Source organism: Anolis carolinensis, unplaced genomic scaffold, assembly GCF_035594765.1.
Source record: "Anolis carolinensis isolate JA03-04 unplaced genomic scaffold, rAnoCar3.1.pri scaffold_9, whole genome shotgun sequence".
In the NCBI taxonomy this organism is placed as follows: Eukaryota; Metazoa; Chordata; class Lepidosauria; order Squamata; family Dactyloidae; genus Anolis; species Anolis carolinensis.
Genome location: NW_026943820.1, coordinates 9,298,779 through 9,323,991, shown reverse-complemented (window position 1 = coordinate 9,323,991; position 25,213 = coordinate 9,298,779). Strand labels below are relative to the sequence as shown.

Sequence of the window (25,213 nt, the reverse complement as noted above, 5' to 3'; positions counted from 1 at the left end):
CCTCGGCTTAAAAAATTTGAGGACCCCTGACCTAAAGGAAGCCTTCCCATATTTATTTGCGGTATTTATATACCGACCTTCTCAACCCTGAAGGAGACTCAGGGCGGTTCACAGTGTTGGCAACAATTCAATGCCCTTGATAAAAAACAGCATAAACATCAAAGTTGACCCTCCCCTAATAAAACATTAAACATTATTAAACACATCACATAAAATAACATCATATATCACACAAAGACATGACCGTTGTCCATAAACAGTCCTGGGAAGAGGAAGAAGTGACTTCAGATTACACTGGCCAACACACATTTTGATGCCTCAAATGTTAGATCTGCTGGTTCCAAAAATGGCATCAGTTGCCCTATGTATCAACTTTAGTTTTTAAGATACAAAACATATGCTATATACCAGCCACCATCTGCTTGCCCATAGAAACCACGATAATCATATCTAAAAACTAGAGCTTATGCAGTTTGTCCAGTGTAATTTTCTGAATCAGTGCCTCAAAGAATCCCAGGAACATGAATTTGATGGGATGATGATGCAGATGAATGGGAAACAAATGATAGCCACTTGTACAGCTAGCCTCATATTCCCCAAGTCCTGTCAATTACCTTTAGTTTTAACAGGACTTCATACCATATCAACAGAGCTTTGTATCAAATCTGGGAAGGAGGCTGGAGTCAAAGGTCCTGGTAAGATCATGACCTTTGCACTGCGGGGAAGGTAAAGTGATTTAAAGTTACCAAAGGAAACAAGTGGAAGAAGGAAGGGGATGAGGAGAATTTTTAAAAGCATATGAAATGCCAAGTGACATGTTGCAGTCTTTTGGATAAACACTGGCAACAGACAGAGGAAATTGGGGATGGCAATTGAAAAAGGGGAAGAACTAATGGACAAGAATAGAGAAAATAGACTTTAGGAAGCATAGGATTTTTTTTTAAAAAAGATTATGATTCAAGACAGAATTGTTTTAAAGGCAGACCTTGTGTTTTGAGATATTTGAAATGTCCCTGGAATTTAAGTTATCCTGTTTAATTTGAGTTGATGGTGTAACAGTTGTTAATATTTGTCTTTCTTAGCTAAGTGACTAAAATCATTAAATTTTCAATCATCTAACTATTAAATATGCACGATATAAACCACAGTCAATTAAATGATAGCTAAGGTACTGTAGCTGACTTGATTAAATTGGTGTGTTATTAAGATTATATACACAACACCCAGAGAATAAGATTGGGTGAATGCCTTGTGAAATTTAAGTAGGATTTCCACACCTACATCTCTTTACTTTCTTTGCTTTACTCTTCACCTCTCCCCCATCTTCCGAAAGACTTCCCTGCTAGAAAACAACCATGAGGTCTTCCAATGAAGAGAGTTATTCCAAGAAAGTCACCAATTCCACACTAACAATATACAATATTTAATTGACTCATACTCACCTTGTTTCAATATGGAATTCAAGATGCTTTTCGATATGTATGCGCTTTTAAGGTGTAGAATCTTGACCAATTTTTTTATTGTTGTAATACATTTTATTATAAGCCACATTAGATTTTTAGATATTGGGTCGGATATAAATGTAACCAACAAAAATATAGGTTTGTATGTTCTCCATCTCTAAATCATAACTCCTGGTTGGAGAATAATGGGGCATATTCACAACTTTCTTGGAATAGTATAGTTGGACATGCATTCAATATGGTCACCTTGGAAAGGTCGAAAAATGTCACATGGACTGAGTGACATCTTGTCACTCCAAAAGAAACTCCCCATCAGAGCATGAACCTCCTGTGAGCAATAGTTTGTGCACATCTCTTGCCTAGAAGTGGACTTTTCCTTTTTGTGTTTTACCATATCCTCACACTTGTCATGCATGGTTGGGCTTTGTTTCTGCTCTGTAAGCCCTTCCAGAATAGAATTAGACCATTCGAATGGTCTAATTTCTCCATGCTTTGATTGCTTTTCCTCATACCAGTTCCAAGCAATTTTATGGATAAAAGTCAAGGGCCTGAAAGGAAGCTGTTTTATAGTGAAACGCTCCCACAAGCATTTATCTTATTCCTTTTCTTGAAAAAAGAATCACATTCAGGTGCAGTTCCCAAATATTCCCTTACTTACTTAGCCCTTGTGGCATCTATCGCAATGCCAACATATTGGAAATAATCTTTTGCAGTAGCAGCAACAATCAGCAATGAGACCTCTACAGACTATGGCAGCAGATGAGAGCTAATGAAGCTGCCATTTTCTCTTCTAGCATGTCTTCTCAAGATCCTTTGTGGCATTTTTGTAGATCCAAGAAGAAACAATAAATCAGCAACACAGAGATGCTTCCCAGGTGATCAATAATGAAGCCATAGGCAACCTGTTGTCTTCCCACCATTGAGATGTCTTCCCATTATTGGTATATCATCTTATTATTTTAGTTCTCTCTAGGAATTTTCTAGGTTCTCCAGTGTGACTCTATGATGAATTTTGGTGGAGGAATATCATATAATTACCTGAAGGACTTAGAACATTTCTAAGGAGGCCATATGTTGTCAGATGTGGGGTGGTAAAACCATATTACCATTCACACAGATATGGGGATCATACTGTACCAATGGATTTCTGGATTCCATATCAATGAGATAATGAATCCCCTCCAAGTTTTAATATGCATCTCAAGTAGGTGTCCAAAATACTACTGAACCCTCGCTCTAAAATAGTCCCACTACCTTGGATAGCTCCTTAAAGCTGAGACAAAAACCTAACACGAATGCACCACTACACTGATAGAGTAGCTATAGTCTAGTATATTAACATCCCTGAATGTGTCCTTTGGTCATTCCTTTGACCAATATCTAAATATGTGTTAACCTGATCCACAGTCCTTATTTCCTGATTGTATTTTTCTTGGTATTTGACAAGTGCACCCTGTTGAAATAACCTACAACAATATAATCTAAAAGTTGGAATGGGCCACAAAGGCTATCTGGTTCAACCCCTCGTCATATAATAAAAGATTCCTGAAATTTTCCCATCTAACCTCTGTTTGAAGATATTTGTAAGCTTAAAGATGGACATAAGGAAAATTTCTGTATGTTCAGATTGCACGTATTGTTCATATTTGGATAGCCTGTTTTGTTTTGTTTTTATAGTTTTCTGATTTGTAATATATCCTTCCCTCTTTGTGAATTCATAAACATGCATGTTTTAGATTGTATGTCTTTGCTTGTTTTACTGTGTATACTTATAAATTATAATAGTGTACATTATATAAATTATGATCATCATCACCATTGACTTGATTGACAATGCCAAGCTAGAAGAAGGACATAGCAACAATCAACAAATGAAAGAATTATTTTGCACTCCTGGACACATTTACCTGACAATAGGCCTCATTAAACTCAACTGGAGTTATGTTTAAATAGATTTCGGTAAGACCACAAGATTAAGATGCAACCATTTCACTAGGAAATAAGACTTTAGAAATCCAGGAGACTTACTTCTAAATGAACACACAGAAAACGTTGATCATGACAACAACTGACAGTTGCCAAAATAAAAGGATCAGTCAAGAGAGAAGGAAGTATCTATCATAATATCAAGACTACTCACTAAAAAAGACGGATCGATTACAACAGAGTCAAGCCACAACAAAAGAGATGGAGAAATAGTGGATGAAAGGGGAAGAAGAAGTAGTTTATTTTTAGAAGTGTTTCCTTAAAGTGAAAGAGATGACAGTTAAGAAGAAACAACTTGAAAGTTGAGAATGTGTAGAAGGTGACAGAACCGGAACTGAAAGATAAACTCAAGAAGCATTTGGTTGATAATGGGGAGAGACAGTAAACAAGAAAAATAATAATAAAATGTCACCTGAAAGTATCCCAACTTCAAAAGAGAAGATGCAGAATACGGATCCAAAAAAGAGAAGCCGCAGCCTGGAAAAGAAGAAACAAAGGCAGCACAATATTTTGAAAGTTAATATATCATACAAACAAACATTAAAGCAATCTACAGCAAAGGACACAGGGAACTTTAATTGTTATGGCTCTTCAAGTTGTTTCTTATAGTGACCCTAGGTTATACCTGTCATGGTTGGGTTTTTTTGACAAAATATTTCAGAGTAGATTTGCCATTGCTGTCTTCTAAGGGCCCATTTACACTGTAATATAATGCAGTTTCAAACTGCATTATATAGTCAGTGAAGAGCAGTAAACCTTTTCAGCAGTGAAGCCCTTTTGTTGCACCCCAAGGCAGCATGAGCACACGAAAACCAGAAAACAGCCAATATAACACACTATATTTTTATTAAAGCAATTATATATCCAAAGGAAATTAAGTATAGAGTCTGAGTAAGGAATAGTTCTTTTAAGAAAGTCAATGGCAGTTCCAAATGGGTAAAGGAAAAGGTCCAATATTATAATCCACAATGAGAACTCGATAGCTCTCCAAAGAAACCAAAGTGTCCATGAGTTGAAACAGAGAAACAAGGCTGGCAGAAACAGAGTTCAACCCACTGGAAATACTTCATAGCAATCAAGGCAGCAAGGTTGTCAAAGCTGAGGCAAACTTGAATAAGGAACAAGGAAACAACTGGAGTAAAGTCAAGGTCTACTCGAGAGTCGCGGCACGGCATGGTCCGACTGGGACTGGATAAACTTGGCTTGGAAACAAACAAGAGCTGGAGATGGAGAACCTCTCTCAAGGAAGAGCTACGTTGACACCGCAAGAAAATCTACTCAGCGAAACACTTTTAACAGATTCTGAACTGTTCACAATTTAGGGAGTACAAACTCCCAAAACTTTCCCATGGGAACACTAACCATTATCCCATCTATTTGCCAGTGTCTGGCTCTGCCGGACCCCTTGTTTTGCACTTCTCTCCCTGGTTACAAAATCTCTATGATTAAAAACCCTGTTCCCAGGAGTCTCCGCAACATCTGGCTCTATCTGCGAGGGAGGAATAGAAGAATCTTCCCCAATTAGCAAGTCTCCAGAGCCAATATCTTCGGGCACCTGCAGCTGCAAAGGCCCCTCCGTGGAGGGTGAAATATCAGTATAATCCTCAGAATTATCTGTGCAAGTTCTGAAACACTGCAGGGCCTGGTGCCATGGCTGGCTGGGATCTAACACCTTTTTGAAGAAAAAGTTTATTGTGGAAATGTTTATATATTATATTGTATATAATATACTATGTGTATATATCAGGCATGGTCAATAGGGTTGTGCATGATGTTCGACTATTTTGGCTAATTTGGTGTATTTGGATGCCCATTATGGCACAGGCTCTGCTTCCATCTTTTTTTGTCTGAAACAGACCACAAGGCTCCAGAGTTGTAGTTTAACTGGGTGCCCGTCGATACTACACAATAATAGCATTTTGAGTCCACTTTAACTGTCCTCCAGGCTTTGGAGTTTAGTGAAGCATTAGAGCTCTCTGAATGGGTCTTCTAAATAAACCACAAATTCCATGCTTCCATGGGATGAAGCCAGGGCAATGAACTTGGGATCATAGAATTATAATTGCTAAATCATTGTTTGGATCTTTAATAATGGCTGTAGCCATATTTTACTGATTTTGTTTAATAGTGGTTGCTTTTTATCAATTTTATATGTTAGGTTTCATTTAATGTGTTATTGATTTTATATGTTGTTGTATTGCATTTTATGTATTGTATGGCACCACTGTGTATTATTTTGTAAACCATTCCGGGTCCCTATAGGAGATGGTGGCAGGATATAAATAAAGATGATGATGATGATGATGATGATGATGATGATTATTATTATTTTATTATGACACAGCAAACAAGATAGATATGCTGGATTTCATATCACAAAATCACAAGTCGAACACTTCCCAAGTGTCTAGGACTGTGTGATGTATTTTCGGATGATGCGCGCAGATCCCAGTAGGGTGGCCTTTTGCAGCTGGCAGATCGTAATTTTGTCAATGTCTATTGTTTCCAAATGCCGGCTGAGATCTTTTGGCATGGCACCCAATGTGCCCATCACCACCAGGACCACCTGCACTGGTTTCTGCCAGAGTCTTTGAAGTTCAATCTTGAGGTCCTGATAGCGGCTGAGTTTATCCTGTTGTTTTTTGTCAATGCGACTGTCATCTGGGATGGCAACATCAATGATCCAAACCTTTTTCTTTTCCACAACTGTGATGTCTGGTGTGTTGTGTTCCAGAACTTTGTCAGTCTGGATTCGGAAGTCCCACAGTATCTTTGCGTGCTCATTTTCCAATATTTTTGCAGGTTTGTGATCCCACCAGTTCTTTGCTGCTGGAAGGTGGTACTTGAGGCATAAGTTCCAATGAATCATTTGGGCCACATAGTTGTGCCTCTGTTTGTAGTCTGTCTGTGCAATTTTCTTACAGCAGCTGAGGATATGATCAATGGTTTCGTCAGCTTCCTTGCACAGTCTGCATTTTGGGTCATCAGCTGATTTTTCGATCTTGGCCTGAATTGCATTTGTTCTGATGTCTTGCTCCTGGGCTGCAAGGATCAGGCCTTCTGTCTCCTTCTTCAGGGTCCGATTCGTGAGCCAGAGCCAGGTCTTCTCCTTATCAGCTTTTCCTTCAATTTTGTCAAAGAACTTTCCATGCAATGTTTTGTTGTGCCAGCTGTCAGCTCTAGTTTGTAGTGTGGCTTTCTTGAACTGGTTTTTTGTCTGCTGTGTTTTGAGGAGTTTCTGATTTTTGACTTCAATCAAAGCAGGTTCTTCACTTTGCTTTACATATTCTGCCAGGGCATGTTATTATTATTATTTATAATTCCATAGTATAAAAGGATAGTCTGTTCAATTTCTAACTGAACCAAAGAGAAATGGACAGCTTTGACCATTCTAGGAGTAAATTTCTGAAGGAAAAATTGTAGCAGAATGTGAGTGTATGAAAGTGAGTGTGAATCTCATGTACTTTTCAATCCAAGGACAAATCTCTTTCTACTACATCCATAGCTGTTGTCCCATACCCCACTCTAATATGAATCATACTAAATTAAACATAACTAATTAGAACATCTGGGTATATAAATAACCTGAGGTTACTTAAACATTGTTTCAGCTTAAATTAATATATACATCCAGGTAATGTTTGTAATTATCATTTGTAACTCACACGCAAGCTGCCTTAATAGCCCCAGTAATATAATTCTGCATGCAGAAATGTAATAATAGATTTGTTTAGCAGTAACATTATAAACAAATGCCGCAGTCTATTTATTCTAACTTATGATACAGATTCCTTACTCATATATCCGACGGCCTTTAAACCATTTCAAATGAACTACATTAATGTAATCTAATTCTGATGCTGAACATAACATTTCAGTTTGAATTATCCTGAATCCATGATCCATTTTATTATTCACAAAGCACTTCACACATTTATGATAATGGCAAACTTCGCTCCGTTGTTTAAATCCCATTTCAGTTGGGATTTTTTTATTATTATTATTTTACCTTAAAAAAAGAAAAAGAGAAAAAAGAAAACCATTTCTGGTAGTAAAATACAAATAAAGAATAGTCAGTGCTCGGTAAGCCCTTTAACAAAGCAAACAAACCGGGTTTTTTTTATGACATTAGCAAATAACAAAGAAGAGATTTGACATTTACAGTTGATGAAATTTTATGTTATAACAGAGATGAATGAAATAGAAGGAAAATCACCCATGATAAAACCTGGCCATGAAATTCAGAAGTTCTTTCTAGAGAGAAAGAATTTTAAAAAAATAACTCAACACCACTTCTTAGCTTTAGAGTTTTATGTTGTTTTATGAGTGCCTTCATTTTCTTAAGGGAGTAAAAAAATCATAACTGAGTGCAAACTCTACAAATATTTTCTTAGTCTAGCATATATAGCAAGCGATCTTATGCCAAGTCAAACCTGTGATGGAGGACTTCCTTTGTAAGCAAAAGGTTCAAGATTCAATGACTTCCCAGTATCTTCAGTAAGCAAACCAAACCTGAGAAGAAACTCAAGAGCTGCATTGCATATAGCCTTGCATCTCTGCTGTAGAATAAATGAAGTTTGACACCACGTTAACAGCCATGGCTCAATCCTACATAATCCTGGAAGTTGTAGCTTGGTGAGGCACCAGTTTTCTTTGGCAGAGAAGGCTAAAGATCTTATAAAACTACAACTCTCATGATTCCATAGCTTATATCCATGGTGATTGAAGTGGTGTCATTCTAGACTGCAGATGTTCCAAAATTCAAAGGTATTTCCGTAGAGCTATGCTAGTCTTTAAAAGGTTGTGCTAGTTGCGCAGCTGGTTAGTGCTAGTTGCAATAAATCACTACTGACCGAGAGGTCATGAGTTCGAAGCCCGGGTTGGGTTAAGCCCCCGACCATTAAATAGCCTAGCTTGTTGTTCACCTAAGCAGCCTGAAAGACAGTTGCATCTGTCAACTAGGAAATTTAGGTACGCTTTATGCGGGGGGAGGGGGGTAATTTAACTAATTTACAATACCATAAAACTGCCAGCAGCTCGTGGAAGGAATGAGGAAGTACAGCACTCGGTGTCATTAGTGGATAGTGAAGCAACAGCTCCCCCTGTGGCTGTAATCGAGCATACCCTCATGAAGCTGGAAAGCTGGAAAATGTTAAACTGCCTCTGTGTCTGTCTATATGTTGTTTGTCTAATGGCATTGAATATTTGCCATATATATGTACAGTAGAGTCTCACTTATCCAACACTCACTTATCCAACGTTCTGGATTATCCAACACATTTTTGTAGTCAATGTTTTCAATACCTCGTGATATTTTGGTGCTAAATTCGTAAATACAGTAATTACTACATAGCATTACTGTGCATTGAACTACTTTTTCTGTCAAATTTGTTGTATAACATGATGTTTTGCTGCTTAATTTGTGAAATCATAATCTAATTTGATGTTTAATAGATTTTTCCTTAATCTCTCCTTATTATCCAACATATTCGCTTATCCAACGTTCAGCCGGCCCATTTATGTTGGATAAGTGAGACTCTACTGTACATTGTAATTTGCCCTTTGGGGTGAGAAGGGCAGAATATAAATACTGTAAATAAAATAAATAAAATAAATTATTGGGTTTTTTTCAGAGATTGCTCAAGTACATATTCCACATGCAGCCTATTGTTCCCCAAGCACCAAAACAACATTCCCCTGCTAGATGGCTATTGAGTCATGTAAATCTTAAGGATGGGAAGAATATCAGAAATTTTTTGGTAACAATTGCAATATCTATACCTTGATGACTGCAGAACAGGGGAGAAATTTCACAGTTTGATACAGATTACGTACAAAATTCAGACATGATATTTTTGCACATATAACAAATTAAGTTATTTTTGTAGTCCACTTTTTTAACATTATGATGCCCTATGGGACCTAAATATCCTAAACACACCAGGTTCCAACAGTTCATGGAAACTATGTAGGATCAGCCCTGGTAAGTACTTGGATAGAAGACCCAGGTACTGTAGCTATATTTCAGAAGATGAAATGGGCAGAATCACTTCTGTGTATTCCTTGCTTAAGTTAACCCTATCAAATGAACGGGTTTATCTTAAGTCCACAGGCAACCTGAAGGCACACAACCTGAAACTCACGAACATACACATGCTATGAACAGAACATGCCATCTATAATATAAGAGGAAGAATTAATGAGGCAAGTGAGATGGATGGATCATTTGCACTGAAATCCTTCTCCTGGCCAACCCAGTTGGCTACTGGATTAGCAGAATACTGGACAAGCTGGGCCTTCATTTTGATCTGGTATTACTCATCTGATTTCCTTATGAAGAAAGGAAACAGAAAAGACAGTCAGAAAGTCGAAATTATAGCTCAGTACTGCTCCATCATCACAGATGCAGCTTGATAACACCTGACAGTGATAGTCATGGAGACCAAATACAATCTAGCCAAATTGCCCTGTGCCTCTGCCACTAGAGAAATCTCCTCCTTTTCTTCCCCAGCAACTTTCCCTTTTGAGCATCGCTATTAAGACCGAGCCGAAAGAACCGTGTTTCATTTCAGGGCTTTCATTTGGAGGAAAAAAAAGCTGTTTAATATTTATATAAAGCTCATGGGTAGTTTATGCACCTGTCAACATGCTAAATTATATGATAGTGATTGCAAAATGAGCTATTTATCAGAGGAAAGTTGGTGGAGGGGGCGGAAGAGGAGAGTGAAGGAGGCGGGGGAGAGGAGGCATCTCAAAGCTACAGATTTGGGGCCAGATCCACAGGGGTGTAAATGGGTGAAAAATGACAACATGTAAAAGAAATGCCCATAAAAACAAACCCCTGTAGTTCTGTCCTTGAAAGGCGCTTTCCAAAGCGTATGTACTGACTTATATTTATATTAAAATATGTTCTTATTTTCCTATCGTACTTGAGAGTTTGCTACTTTTGGGGATGATATATTGGTGCAAGTTGCTCTCCTCCTTGTTATGATGTACCATTTGGAAAGCAGAGGCCTTTGGTCATCTGACTGATGGCAATTCCAGGTAGGAGCACCATCAGTAGGAGATGCTTGAAAGAAGTAGTGGAGGCTCCAGAGACTGGATGGCTATCTGTTGGGGGTGCTTTGAATGTGATTTTCCTGCTTCTTGACAGGAAGTTGGACTGGATGAGGTCAATTGACCAATTTGTTCCTTTTCTGGTCAATAGGTGACCATATTATTCTCCTCTTTCTCATGGTGTTCTTCTTTGGATGTGGATTGCAGAACTTCTAAGATGTCTTGAGTTGAATGGTTTGGATATTATCCTCTGGAAGAACAGAAAACGACTTTACTCAGTTGTATATATGATGTATGTATATATGCCTTCATATCAGCTATTGAATTATGGAAACCCCACAGATTTCACAAAGTTAGAAGAGGTGGGAAGAACCAAGTAGGCCAACCTCCTGCCATGAAAGAACATGCAGCTAAAGCACTCATGAAAGATGCTCAACCAACCTTTGTTTAAAGTAGGAGAGCCCACCATGCTGTTCTTGCATCTCAGCACTGGTTCACCTTGCTCTTAACACACACTCCACCACAGCAGACTTGGTTTTTACAGTTTATTGATAAAAGATAGCAAAGTCTTAATAAAAAGCAGTAAAGAAAGCAGTAATCCAATTGCAAAGGCAATCTGCAGAATATAGTTCAAAGCCTCTGTAGAATATAGCAACTCAGTCCTGAATAACAAGGCAGCGTGAACTCCAAAATACAATTGAAAACTTAGGAACTAAGCATTTTCCATAAGCAGAGACAGGCAGGAGTTAAGCTTCCAAAATCAACGTTGCTTCATCTGAAAATCTTTCCCTGTTTCTTTCTATTTAACAATGCTTACAGGCTAAGAAAGCATTTCTCTGTCCTTGAGTTCCCACACATTTCTCAGCTATTCTCAGAGAACGCCTGGGATGATGAACCCTTAAACTTAACCTTGTATCTCGATCTAAGGAAGACTCCTCTGGTTCACTGCCAGAACCACCTGGACTTTGTTGATGTTCAAAATCCTGTGAACGGTCACCCTTATCACTAACTTCAGCTTCCCTGCTAGCCTGCAGCCTTTCTAACAATTCAGAGCCTTCAACATTTCCTTGGTCAGCCTGCATTTCTGACAGTTCAGAGCCTTCAACATTTCCTTGGTCAACCTGTTGAAACCCAAATCCCCCTTCATCATCAGACTGAACTACAACAGCTGTGATGCCCTCTATTTGGTTAGAGTTGGTTTAACATTAAACACTAGAGAAGCTGATATAAATAGGAAGGAAATTAAATGTATCACCCATCACTTGTTTTAGGTCACCAAATGTACATGTCATTTTCCCTCTAGCACCAGCCTTTATTTACCCACCCCACGATGTGGACCTTTAATCTCAAGAAATGAAAAACAAATCAAAATAAAACCAAAACCCACCAATAATATCTCACCAACAAACTAAAAAGCTGATATTATTCCAGGTAAAACAGAGGAAGCTCAGTAAATGCCTGTTCTTCAAGCATGTCAGATGCGTTTTTAACAAGCTCATGAATTTAAAAGCCATTTCCTAAGAGACTTTTATGCCAAAGATGTATTAAAATGTATTAGGTTAATTTACAGGTAGTTTTACACAGTGTGCTCATTCTAGTAACTGAAATGACATTGCCAATATCCTGAGAGCCGAAAGACATGCACACATTTGTTTTGATTCCTCTCATTGGATAATGAATCACTACCCTCCTGTTAGCCCCTCTGCTAAAAATGTAATGCAATGCATGTATAATTATGTTCTGATGTGAATGTGAATTATAACTCCTTGTGATACTTTCTCCAATGATTTGCTGGAATATAAATAACGATGATTTATTCTGGTTTCAGCTACTGCTCCAGCAGTGATGGATCATAAGAGCAGATCATGATAATTACAAAATCAGAACAGAGTGGGTCCTTTAAAAAAAAACCCTTTTCTGATTCTGTTGTAACTCTTCCACGGAGACGGCTGTACACCAGAATCCATCTATTTTATTTTTTGTTTTATGTGAAGATGAGATATTCATCCTTCTTCGGACGCTTTTCTAATAACCATTGAAAAGATTGGATTTTATTTTAAGGTGCGGAAATCTTTCCTGCAATATACCTTAAGCAAAAAAATGAAAGCTGAAAAAATGGGTGGCATGGTTCAAATCAATAAACCAACGTGCTTTGCTCTTTGCTACTTAGAGGTCCTAGCCTCAGTTTGGATGCATATATTCTCTTTTAATAAACTAAGACAAGAATTGGGAGTTGAAAGTCAAAATATCTGGGGACCCACAGGTTGAGAACCACTGATCTATGGTCTACGGGCTGTGGCGCAGCTGGCTAGTAACCAGCTGCAATAAATCACTACTGACCGAGAGGTCATGAGTTCGAAGCCCGGGTCGGGTTAAGCCCCCGACCATTAAATAGCCCGGCTTGCTGTTGACCTATGCAGCCCTGAAAGACAGTTGCATCTGTCAATTAGGGAAATTTAGGTACGCTTTATGCGGGAGGCTAATTTAACTAATTTACAACATCATAAAACTGCCAGCAAAACACGAGGAAAGGAATGAGGAAGTACAGCCACTAGTGGACAGTGAAGCAACAGCTCCCCCTGTGGCCAGAATCATGAAGCTGGAAAAAATGTTAAATGCCTCTGTGTCTGTCTATATATGTTGTTTGTCTGTTGGCATTGAATATTTGCCATATATGTGTTCATTGTAATCCGCCCTGAGTCCCCTTTGGGGTGAGAAGGGCGGAATATAAATACTGTAAATAAATAAATAAATACACCAGTGGTTCCCAACCTTTGGGCCTCCAGGTGTTTTGGACCTCAAGTCCCAGAAATCCCAGCCATCTTACCAGCTGTTAGGAACTGTGGGAGATGAAGTCCAAAACACCTGGAGACCCAAATGTTGGGAACCACTGGTCTACACTGTTATCAAGCTTAGTGTTACCCATCCTATATTTGTGTGTTTGATTTTTCCTGCTAAATTGTAATATCTTAGATTAGTCCAAGATCATATTACCCCAAAATAAAAATAAAATGTATAATATGACCCTTGTATCTCCAGACATTGTCTCTAGGAATTTTCTAGTCCCTTTAATGGAAACTTCATGGTAATGTTCAGCAAACTCTTACCATAGAAGCATACCTGGAAGACCTAGAACATTCCTAGAGAGAACATATTTGGTAGGTAAAACTACAAATAATAGCCTCATGGATATTCAGGTCATAATATATCTGCTCTAATATGGAAACAATGGGGTTTTGGGGAAATGACACACCACTGGATGTTGTGAAAAAAGGTTGTGTTCGTTAGACTTGTCTGCAATATAGCCTTCCCCAAATTCCTTAATTATTTCAAAGTTAATAGTTTGACATAATTTGCAAATGTCAAATTTACTGATTACTGGAATAGTTGGGATGAATCAGTGAATTAATTCAGATTAAACTTTTCTTGCATTTTGTTTCGCTCTGTACAGGATGCCGGTTTAATGCACATATAAAGTTGTTGATATTGCATTTTTATTAAATAATTGAATAACTGCCAGATGAATAATTCCCGACTCCTGGAGATGTATTTTGGAACCAAATTTTAATGAACCTTAGAATCCCGGGGAAAGAGATGAATAACAAGAGAGGGAAGGGGAGGGGGAGGCAAAGAAGGGGAGGTGCGGGGGGGGGGGGGGAGGGTGCTCTTTCTAAAAACAAAAGGCTCGTTTCAAATGCATCTACATAAGCGAGTAAAAGCTTATGTCTTGCAGTGGAATAAATAACTCCTTGAGCAATAATTTGTTTGCATGCTGTTAATTAGAAGCATAATTAATTTCCGTGAATTACAAATAATGGGACACAAAATGCCATTCCCAATGGATCAAATGGCAATAATATTAAACAGCCCTAAAGAGACAAGAAGGATGTTCAACACAACTGATTTAAATGGATTGTGATGCCACGACTGTTGTTGTTTTTTCTCTCCTGAAGTCTTGTATTAATGGCAATCATGAATTTGCCAGTGAAGTTAATAATTTATTGGCGAAAGTGAGAGACGCTGTTAATTATTCCTTCCGTGGTTGTTGTCCTCCTCCTCTTGTTGCTGAACACATATGGAAGCCGAATCTCTATGTTTATCACTGCTTCGGATAAACAGTAGCATAAGTAGATTATTCCCAGCAGAAAGATTTACCCCATGCCCTAATCTCAGAGCAATCATTCACTGATCTAAATGAGTAGTTACTTAAACTGCTAAGAAGGGATGGTAATTAGCCAAGGAAAACTAGGAAAGAGTATTTAATTCCCCCCAAAATATATTTTTTTTTATCTTGCTGCCTTCTAACATTTGTCACACATCAGTTTCAATGATATTCCCTTCTCGTCCTGCTTTTTCTTCTCAGTTTGATTCTAGAGGTCAGTGAATGCCTACATGGTGTCTCATGGTGAATTACTTATAACAACAACAACAACAACAACAACAACAACAACAACAACTTTCTTTTTGTACCCCGCTTCCATCTCCCCGAAGGGACTCAGGGCGGCTTACAAGAGGACGAGCCCAGTCAACATAGTTAAAATATAAAAATAAACATCCTAGGTACATACATAGTACAGATGTGTATAAACAGTAATATAAAACAGAGAAATAAAAACATTATAACAAGGTGAAGGTGAGGAGTAACTATGTCTGTGTCTCCTTATTATCCAACATATTCGCCCATCCAACGTTCTGCCGGCCCGCCTAGCCTGGATAAGTGAGACTCTACATTATTATTATTATTATTATTATTATTATTATTATTATTATTATTATTATTATCAACATTTATATCCCATCCTTCTCACCCCGAAGGGGACTCAGGGCAGCTTACAAGTTATATTTACATATAATATTATATTATTAACATAGCACAATACAGTAGAGTCTCGCCTATCCAAAGTAAACGGGCCGGCAGAACGTTGGATAAGCGAATATCTTATAGTGGAGGATTTTTTTTTCTTTCGTGTCAGGAGCAACTGGAGCTGCTTCTGGAGTGAGAGAATTGGCTGTCTACAAGGACGTTGCCCAAGGGACACCTGGATGTTTTGATATTTTACCATCCTTGTGGGAGGCTTCTCTCATGTCCCCGCATGGAGCTGGAGCTGATAGAAGGAGCTCATCCACACTCTCCCCGGGTGGGATTAGAACCTGGCAGCCTTCAGGTCAGCAACCCAACCTTCAAGTCACGAGGCTTTTATCTCCTAAGCCACCGGAGGCTCTGGTGGAGGATCAGACTTTGATATCCATGGTCAAAACCAGTGTGTCTTACGTCTGGCACAAAGTGATGGAGGTGGAAGCTATATAAGGCATGTTCAGACCCTCAACATATCTCTGTGGATTTTCACAGTGCCCACCCTCTTGCCTGTTTGGTTTGGGGCTGGGTAGCATACCTTCTCCTTTTCCCTATACTGTGTTTGTAGGACTTGGACAATTAGTTTTGGGTGGTGTCATTAAATAGCCTTTCACCTGGCTGTTATTGGGGTTGAGAAAGTAACTCTTTGGGGATGAACTTTGGCACCCTTTTGGTTTAGAACAGTGGTTCTCAACCTGTGGGTTCCCAGATGTTTAGGCCTTCAACTCCCAGAAATCCTAACACAGTGGTTCCCAAACTATTTAGCCTACCGTCCACTTTCCAGAAAAAATATTACTCAGTGCCCCCTGGAAAGGGGGGGCATGGCTTATAGGGGTGGGCATGGCTCTTTCTCCCCTAGTCAAAGATGCAGGGTTGGGAGGGGGAGGGGGGGTGGGCGGGGCCACAAATGGGCGGCCAGGACTGGGATGGGTGGAGTTGCGAGCTCTGAGGCAGGGCTGAGCTTCTATCCCTGTCCTGCAGTGCCTGCCAGGATACAGGGGGCGGGGCTAGAGGAGGGGGCGGGGCCTCTTCCCAAGTGCCTGACAGGGCTGAACCTCTATACCCCGCCCCCATGTTCTAACAAGCGCCTCAGGGGAGGTATACAGAGGCTCAGCCCTGTCTCGCGCTCGTGAGAAGAGGTCCCGCCCCCACTCCACCCCAGCCCCACCCTTTTGTCCTAAAAGGCCTCTCAGGAGAGGTATAGAGGCTCAGCCCTGTCTCTGGCTCTTGGAAAGAGGCCCCTCCCCCTTCCCTAGCTCCGCCCTCTGTGTCCCAACAAGCGCCTCAGGAGAGGTATAGATTCTCAGCCCTGTCTTGGGCTATTGGGAAGAAGCCACGCCCCTCCCCTGGTCCCGCCCCATGTCTTAATAGGTGCCATCACCACCCCCCTGGATCACTGCAGCGCCCACCAGGGGGCGGTAGTGCCCACTTTGGGAATCACTGTCCTAACAGCTGGTAAATTGGCAGGGATTTCTGGGAGTTGTAGGCCAAAACACCTGGGGACCTACAGGTTGAGAACCACTGGTTTAGGGTAAGGTTTTGAAACCTCTTCTTGTAGCATTCTGAAGCTCAAGGAGCTGGGGAAGGAAGCTACTCTTGAGGATCATCTGAGATCTGTACTCTCATTTGTAGAGTTCTGAGATTCGGGTGGGAATCCACTTGGGTTTCCTTCCGATTTCAGAGCCCAACAAACACAAACAAAAATCTTGATATCTTGGTTTTCAGGCCTGTTCCTAGGGATTCTGTGGCGTGTTGATTCAGAAAATTACATTGGATAGACCACATCAGATCTAGTTCCTTAGATATGGTTATCACTATTTCTCATGGAAGAACAGATGAAGACTGGTATATGACATGTATTCTGTATCTCAAAATAAACCTCATAGAGGGAAACTTGCCCTTTTTGTAATCAGCAGATCAAATATACCCAGAAACAGGTCTAACATTTGAAGGACCAAAATGTGTGTTAATCAGTGTTATGACTAGATGGGGAGCAAGCCAAATATTTGGCCTTGGAACAATCCAAGAGAAAGCTGAAGAGGATATCTAGGGTTGATACCTAGCTTCAGCTGGACCTGAATCATGTTGCTTCTCTCTCTTGCTTCTTTCCAGGCCAATGCACTTTGAACAGGTTAAGTCAAATAAAGTGGTCCTTATTTTCCCAATTTTAAGTTGGGAAAAACAGCAGATGAGTGAAAATCTTGAGCACTTTTCTCCCAGTATTGGATGATCTCAAATAGGGTATTTGGTAGGGCTGTGCACATTTCCATTTTATTAAAAGGGGCTCTGGATGGTTTGGAGGATTTGGCTGCTGAATCCATAAAAACGAGCCAGGTGAGGGGCAGCCTTACCTGGAACAGATCATAGCACCCGGATCTTTTTGGCTAATGAGGGCTAATAGGGAACCAATGGGGCGGAGCGAGCTGCACTCTACTAGAGGCAGACTCGGCGGTGTGTGGGCAGAGCAGGCTTGCTAACCAAGAAAACTCCTCCTCCTTTACTTTCTTCCCCAGCAGCTTCCTCCATCCCTTCCCGAAGGTCCCGCCAATGGAGCCGCTTGAGGCAAATGGGAACTCGCTTTCCCAGCAGCACTTTGTGCTACATAACCATTGAAGGAGCCTTGTGCTCCCTTCTGACACCAATGAAAACTCACTTTCCCAGCAGCACTTTGTGCTATGCAAGCATTGAAAAAGCCCCATGCTCCCTCCTAAGGCAAACAGGAACTCGCTTTCCCAGCAGCACTTTCTGCTACGCAAGCATTGAAGGAGCCTTGTGCTCCCTCCCGAGGCATGATGGGAGTTGAAGTTTTTCTCTGTGTGTGTTTCTCGCTTTTTATCAGCTAATCAGAAGCCTGGCTAACAAGTGTCAATTCTTCTTCCCTCTTGTAGCTTGCACATGGGACTTAAATTCCCAGAAGCCCCTCTTGTGTTTTTTTAAAAGATTATGGTAAATCTTTAAAAACTTCAAAAAAAATTAGTGGATTGGTAAAACTTTCTTAAAGTTGGCAGGCTTGCAGAAGTAAATGCGACCTATAAGTGAGACAAGTGCCATGTTGATAGGCCTAAAAATGACAGAGAAATTAGCCTCTAAAGCAGGGGTCCCCAAACTTTTTAAACTGGGGGCCAGTTCACGATCCTTCAGACTGTTGGAGGGCCGGAGTATAGTTGGCCACCAAGCAATAATAATAATAATAATAATAACAAGTAAAGCAAGCAGTCAAAGAAGAAGAACATGCCCTGGCAGAATATGTCAAGCAAAGTGAAGAACCTGCTTTGATTGAAGTCAAAAATCAGAAACTCCTCAAAACACAGCAGACAAAAAACCAGTACAAGAAAACCGCACTACAAACTAGAGCTGACAGCTGGCACAACAAAACACTGCATGGAAAGTTCCTTGACAAAATTGAAGGAAAAGCTGATAAGGAGAAGACCTGGCTCTGGCTCACGAATGGGACCCTGAAGAAGGAGACAGAAGGCCTGATCCTTGCAGCCCAGGAGCAAGACATCAGAACAAATGCAATTAAGGCTAAGATTGAAAAATCAGCTGATGACCCAAAATGCAGACTGTGCAAGGAAACCGACGAAACCATTGATCATATCCTCAGCTGCTGTAAGAAAATCGCACAGACAGACTACAAACAGAGGCACAACTATGTGGCCCAAATGATTCATTGGAACTTATGCCTCAAGTACCACCTCCCAGCAGCAAAGAACTGGTGGGATCACAAACCTGCAAAGGTCATGGAAAATGAACACGCAAAGATACTGTGGGACTTCCGAATCCAGACTGACAAAGTTCTGGAACACAACACACCAGACATCACAGTTGTGGAAAAGAACAAGGTTTGGATCATTGATGTTGCCATCCCAGGTGACAGTCGCATAGATGAAAAACAACAGGAAAAACTCAGCCGCTATCAGGACCTCAAGATTGAACTTCAAAGACTCTGGCAGAAACCAGTACAGGTGGTCCCGGTGGTGATGGGCACACTGGGTGCTGTGCCAAAAGATCTCAGCCGGCATTTGGAAACAATAGACATTGACAAAATCACCATCTGCCAACTGCAAAAGGCCACCCTACTGGGATCTGCACACATCATCAGAAAATACATCACACAGTCCTAGACACTTGGGAAGTGTTCGACTTGTGGTTTTGCGAAACGAAATCCAGCATATCTATCTTGTTTGCTGTGCCATACAACGTCGTTGTGTTGATAATAATAATAATAATAATAATAATAATAATAATAATAATAATAAAAAAGAGGATTGGAAGAGACCCTTTGGGCCATTGAGTCCAATCCCCTTCTGCTTTTGGGCACCAAAAGCACAAGCAAAGCACCCTTGACAGATGGCCTCCCAGCCTCAATGTTAATAATAATAATAATAATAATAATAATAATAATAATAATAATAATAATAATAATAGTTGGAAGAGAAGAAGAGAACCCTTGGGTCATTTAGCCCAATCCCCTTCTGCCTTTGTGCCGTGGGGGCCAGATAAATGGCTTCGATGGGCCGCATGTGGCCCCCGGGCCTTAGTTTGAGGACCCCTGCTCTAAAGTTTCCACATTGGTTGCAATGGATTGAATCTTTTTGGCATGAAAACAGAAACCCCTCCTGAATTCAAGAAGCTCCCTAATAATGGAACAGGGATCGGGGCAGCCGAAAACTAGACACTGAAAACAGTATGGTTTTTTTTGCCAAATTGCACACCCCTGGTATTTGGTCTAACCTATTCACAGTGAATTGCAAAGGAATTATTCTGTATCTCAAAACAAGTGTAATATTTGAGCAAAGAAACAATTTTCTCTGCAGCAAACATTTTTCTCCATAGAATGGTTGTGCATAGAAAAAATATGTAAAGTATTTATGGAAAAATGTTTCTTGCAGAGGAAGCTTTTTTCTTTTTACATAGAAAACAGATTTTGATGCCAAAAGAACCCACACAAAATTACAAAATCCAAAACCTCTCTCATGTATTTCAAGGCAGAATAAATTCTACAATGTTTCAGGGTGTCTTAAAAGATAAAGAAAACTGGGGAAGACATTTCAGAGTTTCTGGCAGTAGGGCGAAATCTGTCCAATATGAGGATGAAATATGTAAGGATTTATATGCCTACTTCAGAGGTATCATTTTCCTGCTCCTTTGAGTTGTAGATCTATACAACATGTCTAGACAAATGTAGTATATGTATCTCTCCCCCACTCCGTTAAAAAGGGTGATATTCTAACTTTCCATATGCCATGTCGAAGAGGCAGAATTGCCGAGGAGCTCTGACGCATCAGGAGAAGGGTAAGCAAACACCTCCATCATCATGACTAAAAGTGTTAAATGTTGTAGGAGGTTTACACATTTGTTGCTAACCTTTTCTAAACGATAGAGGTACTGAGTCATTCCCTCCAGTGCCTGAGATATATACATTCCTGCTGACTCATTTCTGCTTGAAAGGCAGGTCCTGGTCCTTTATCCACTTGCATTTTTCTTCATAATCCCTTTATAAGTCATTACAAAGGCAGGGCTTTGGAGAGATATCATCAGGATCATGTTAGTCTGGTGACAGAGAGTTCACTCCAAATTTTGAGGATTTCTTAAGCCCTTTACTTAGTTTTCCTTTGCAAGATCATCAGATTTGTTTTTGCTTCAATTTATATATTTCATAAATATAAATCTCTTATTATATGCAATCTTACTTACTTAGGTGATCCCTCGTAGTTCAAGGATGATGGTCCTCCATTTCTTCGAAGGTGCCTGTGCATGATTTTTTTTAATGTGGGGAAGTCGGTGCACGGCCGGTCAACACACAGTCTTCACAGATTGAGGTCCCAGCAGTGGTGTGATTAACACAACGAGAGTGGCTTCTCAGTCTATTGTAGCCTTCTTCCGCCTTCACAGCCGTTGTAACATGTATTTATTCATTTACAGCATTTATATTCCGCCCATCTCACCCTGAAGGGGACTCAGGGCGGATCACATTATGTACATTTGGGCAAACATTCAATGCCCATAAACACATTGAACCGAGACAGAGACAACAGACAGACAGATGCAGAGGCAATTTAACCTTCTCCTGACGGGATGTTCAATTCTGGCCACAGGGGGGAGCAGCTGCTTATTCATCCACTCTGATGTCACTTCCTCACTTCCTCATTCCAACATTGTAAATTATTTAAACTTGCCTCCCCACTTTTATAAGTGGTACCTTATTTCCTACTTGATAGATGCAACTATCTTTCGGGTTCCTAGGTCAGCAACGAGCAAGGGCTATATTTTATTTTTAATTGATGTGTGCTCACCCCGCCACGGGCTGGCCTCAAACTCATGACCTCATGGTCAGAGTGATTTATTGCAGCAGCTGTTTACCAGCCTGTTTAACATGTACCATGTTATCCTCCGCCTGCTCCGCTGTCGAGGTCTTTGGGTCTTCGGATTGTTCTTGGTCTGGATCCTCCCTTGTGGCCACTCCTGGGAGTGCATGACTCCAGTGGTTGTGCCCGCAGGTTCATTGGAACAAGCAAGCCCCCTCACCACGTCAAGGTGACAATCCATCGAGGGGGTATATGCAATCAGGTTGATGTCAAGCTATGAATGAGAGACCTCTGGGATCTTCAGTCATCAACTGCCCTGCTCAGATCTTTCAAACTCATTGAGTCAATCCATCTGTTTTGTGGTCTTCCTTGAGGATTTGTAAAAGAGGCACCATGATGTGGTGAGTTGACTGGAAAGGGCATGTGTCGACAGCTGATTGGCTGAGACAGCCAGGAGCCAGAATTCCGATTGGCTGTTGTCTCTAGCTTGGTGCTGAGACAAACGGTTTTAACTACCACTTTCACCTCGGAGAGCTCCTGCTCCTTCGGACTCTAGGAAACATGTTGGCTTTTCATCTAATTCCACCACCTGATAGGAAATCTATAAAGGAAAGAAACATCATTTTCTGCTCTTTCTTTCATACCCAGTAATGGTGACGTTGATGAAACTGGGTGCATCTGTTGTTGTTTTGCCCAATGCCAAAGAGTTTGGCAGCCCATGAGAATTGGGAGATCTCGTGTTGCAGGTGCTTTGGATACATTAGCAAGCCAGAAACAGGGAAGATTAAGAGCTATATGCATATTCAGTTGATCACACAAATCACTGAAAATGTAGCATAAGCAACAATGCATCCCGTGAGCATGGACACAAGCTGAAAGCTGGTTATTCCATCAGTATTTTTTGCAACGTTAAATGAAACCAGAGATGGCTGTAAATTTTATTCTGGTTATGTCTATTCCTTTGGAAGACCAACAAATTAGAAGAGAAAAGTATACTTCTGGAATAATTAAAATCCAGATTGGTTGCCTAATGGATCTCTTTCCTAGCAAAAGATATTTGGTAACTGGGCTGCAAAGAAATCAATGAATTAGTCGATCAATCAATTGGGTAATCAATAGCAATCTGCTCTTCAGCCTGTTACTAGTATTGTGTTTTCTACAAAATATTAGTTACTCAAAACAGCACATATTTTAGAAAAAGATGTAAGATTTTGTTGTTTCTGAAGTCAAAAATAAAAAGGGTTCAAGGTTCAAAAGTAACTTAGAAAGAACTTCTTTGATCCTATCAAGAGCTAAGCCTCCGTTTCCCAAACTAATAGCTTTACAACAGTGCATCCATGTAACTTTTATTGTTTTATAGTTCATTTTAATGAATGTTTTATGTTATTTGCTTATTTTATTGATGTTGTGAGTCACCTTGGGTCCTTTCGGAGAAAAGCGGCATAGAAATTCCCGAAATAAATTATAAAATAGTGGTGTCCACCTCATTTCCACTTGATGGTAAGGTAAATATCAATGCTGACTTTTTATTGACTCCATTATTTATTATTTATTTACAGCATTTATATTCCGCCCTTCTCACCCTGAAGGGGACTCAGGGCGGATTCACATTACACATATAGGCAAACATTCAATGCCTTTTAACATAGAACAAAGACAAGACAAACATAGGCTCCGAGCAGGCCTCGAACTCATGACCTCCTGGTTAGAGTGATTCATTGCAGCTGGTTGCAACTGGCTTGCTCTCCAGCCTGCGCCACAGCCCGAGCCCTCCATCGCTTCCTCCCTGGCAAACAAAGAAGATGGTATCACCTGATACATTTTTTAAAAAAGTTACTTGTTTATTAAGCAGATGGGACACAATACTTTGACTCCTGGAAGGAAAAACATTTCATTATCATGAGCACTGGGAACAAGATATATTGGCTGAGATCTAGAGGATCTGGAACATAATGATCCACATGTGCAACCTGCATTAATTCTACAGTGTAGATCAGTGGTTCTCAGCCTTGGGTCCCCAGATGTTTTTGGCTTACAACTCCCAGAAATCTCAGCCAGTTTACCAGCTGTTAGTATTTCTGGGAGTTGAAAGCCAAAAACATCTGAGAACCACTGGTGTAGATGAACTCTGGTTCAAACTACTGGTCCATATTGCTCAGTTATGTCTACACTGACTGGTAGTAGTTATAATATCCACAGTTTCTGGCAGAAAGGCTTGGAAAAGATGTTACATGCAATAGTTGCTGATGCTGAGGATGTTTTCATGTTGATGAAAACCAGGTTGCATCCGAGGGAGTAGCTACCACTATTGCAATACCGACAGCCATATCATAAGGATACAGGCCCATATTTTAATTTGTTTGACAAATCAGCGAATTAAATAACTTAAATTAATCCACCAGACTGCAATAGAATGCAACCAATTAACTAATGAGGAGTAATTGATCCTAATTGATTAAACACAATTAATTGATTCTAATTAATGAATCAAAATGAATTGATCCTAATTAATTAATTAGAAATTAATTGATTCTAATTAATTAATTAGAATTGATTACAGCTCATCCAGAGGAATCACAGAATTAATTGTCAGAACCAAATCACAGAAGAATTGATTATCTGACTGGCATTTGTAGCTCTGTGCAAAAAAAGTAAACTCTCCATAGCTGAAATTCTCTATTTTTAAAAAACATGGAAAGCTTTTGAAATTGTCTATATCTTTGAGAGAATGAGAGAGAGAGAGAGAGAGAGAGAGAGAGAGAGAGAGAGAGAGAGAGAGAGAGGCCCCTGTTTCCCCTCTCCATTTTCTTTTTCTTTCTTTTTTTCATTTCACTGGCACTGCCAGAGCAGTATAAATGGCCGGTTTTTCTTTGTTCTGAACTGACAAGTCCTTTTTATGGCTCTAAAAAATCTGACACAGTTCCAACTCCAGCCCTTGTCTCCCCCCTCCCTTCTCTGTAACCCAATTTCCCCCCTTCCCACCTTTCCAGGGTTTCATGTTACTTGAATGAGAAGGATATATGATGGTCGAATGTTCTGTATTCAGCTGTTAATCTGACAGCTTTTTCTCCTGTCCTGAGAAAGCTTTCAGTAATTTGGATGTGGCGCTGAGCTTCCCTCCCCATCCCATCACCGCCAAGCACAATGCCTCTGTTCAGAGGTATAGAATTGCTCTGTGTTTGACCTCTGCCTCTGCATAATAGATAGTGTGCATTGCAAATAGTCCATGTGGGCACATGCAGCTTCAGTCAAAACAGTCTTGTAAATTGCAAGAGTGTGTGAGTCAAGTGTAACGCCACTAGAAGCCAAGACAAGTCACTGTTGGTCCGGCAGGACTTGGGTTATGTTTTTGAATAGCCAAATAATAACATTTCCTTGGGGAAAGAGAAGCTCCAAAGTAAACTATAATTTCAACTCTGCTAAAGAAACAAAGAGATACTTAGTCAAGCTAAGTATTTTTTTTGGCAGGGAAGGCTAAAAATGTAAAACTACAGCTCCCATGATTCCACAGCATTGAGTCACAGTGGTTAAAGTGGTCTCCAACT

General features: G+C 40.1%; 1 long non-coding RNA gene across 1 annotated transcript; it reads right to left on the bottom strand.

The window, feature by feature from the left end:
• Window positions 1–23,191: 23,191 nt before the first annotated feature.
• LOC134293595 (uncharacterized) lies at window positions 23,192–24,796 on the bottom strand. Its single transcript, XR_010000539.1, has 2 exons — window positions 24,651–24,796; window positions 23,192–23,454 (listed from the first exon to the last, which is right to left on the bottom strand). It is a non-coding gene; the product is annotated as an uncharacterized LOC134293595 (long non-coding RNA).
• Window positions 24,797–25,213: the final 417 nt, after the last annotated feature.